The sequence below is a fragment of the Corvus brachyrhynchos genome, unplaced genomic scaffold, assembly GCF_000691975.1.
Source record: "Corvus brachyrhynchos isolate BGI_N302 unplaced genomic scaffold, ASM69197v1 scaffold23, whole genome shotgun sequence".
NCBI lineage: Eukaryota > Metazoa > Chordata > Aves > Passeriformes > Corvidae > Corvus > Corvus brachyrhynchos.
Genome location: NW_008238983.1, coordinates 12570593 through 12572131, shown reverse-complemented (window position 1 = coordinate 12572131; position 1539 = coordinate 12570593).

Sequence of the window (1539 nt, the reverse complement as noted above, 5' to 3'; positions counted from 1 at the left end):
CGGGACGGGCGGGCTGTGCCCGTCTCTAGCTGCCCGCGCCGCAGCATCCCGCAGGACTCTGCGTTAGCGCTAGCCTGCCATAGCAGCGAAGTGCTCCGTGGTTTACTAGTTGAAATACTTATACTTTTACATGGCTGATGGACAGTTCTGAAGTTAAATATAGTTGCATTTTTCTCCTTTATACTTTCTTGATACCAAAAAAAAAAAAAAAAGGACGGAACGGTCTGTTAATGAAATGACTGCTGAAGGAGTGTCGGGGCACAAACGTACAAGGAAAGCTAGAGGTACTCTTGTTCAGGATCTAAGCAAGGGCTTGGAGCTCAAAAGGTTATTTATTTATGTAGTTATTTGTTTTTATGCTGCATTAGATGACATACCAGTATAATCCTCTTTTCTGAATTTTGCTTTACAGATGTTCCAGAACAGTCCCAGCTGCACTAACCCTCTGCTGCAGTAGCACTTCAACATCTGCTGTGCCCTACTCATGACTAGGGCTGGATTTCCCAATGTATTTGGGAATCTGAAATTTTTAGGCTAGCTATAATTTTCAGGTTGGTTTTGGAATTTTTTTTCCCATTAAAATGGTAGCACTGCAATATTAGTACTCAGGAGAGCAATGAAAATCTGCTGGATACTAATGTTTCATTGTTAAGTACCTTCATGAGCGCCTGTTATTTGTGAAAACCCAGATACTTAAATTCCTCCACAGGAGGATGCAGGTGCTAAACTCTTTTGTCTGCTGGGTTGTTGCTATTAAAAACCATTGACTTCTGTCTAGTTTTCAAAAATATTTCTCTTGAAACCACCTCATATCTTCCAGTCAGATGTTTGCCAGCTAAATAATGCTTTAATTCTCTGAAACTTTAAAATACAATACTTAAGTTTTGAAAGATATGAAGAAGTCAAATTTTTCCATAGGTTGAACTAATAAAATGAAATCCCGTCTTGCTAGGGGGTTTCCAGACAAATTCCTAAGGAGTTAAGATAGACTTTTCTCCTTATCTGACTAATAAACATTAAGTACTTCCTTTCATCTCATTACCTCTGAATAAAGAATTTCATCTTTGCCATGTCTAAACCTATTAATTTTATGCCTTATATAGCTTAAACCCTGACATGGGGTGAGCAACCAGTACACCCCATTGCTAATTGTAGAAGAACGACTTGAATGAGGGACTTACCTTTGAGTTCAAAAGCCTGTTAACATTGCTGTTGAGCAGCATCTGCTTGTGGCTAGAGCAAGGCAGAAGAAAATAAGGGCCTTGAGAAGGCAATGCTATATCTGTGATAAAGAGCAGATAGAAGCCAAATTACGGTTCTGACATTTTCATGTGTTCCCAGGTGAAACTTTGGTACAAAATTGAGATCTTCAGCATCCAGGACTCTCTTTGTAGGAGCTCTGCCTCTCCCAACCCTGGTTACATAACGCACAGATCATCAGCTGGGGCTGATGGTTCAAGATATTGTTCTGTAGCAAGAAGGGCAAAGCCTCAGAGAGCTTTCTTAACAATATCATCAGCTCATCCTAGCCTAGCGGAC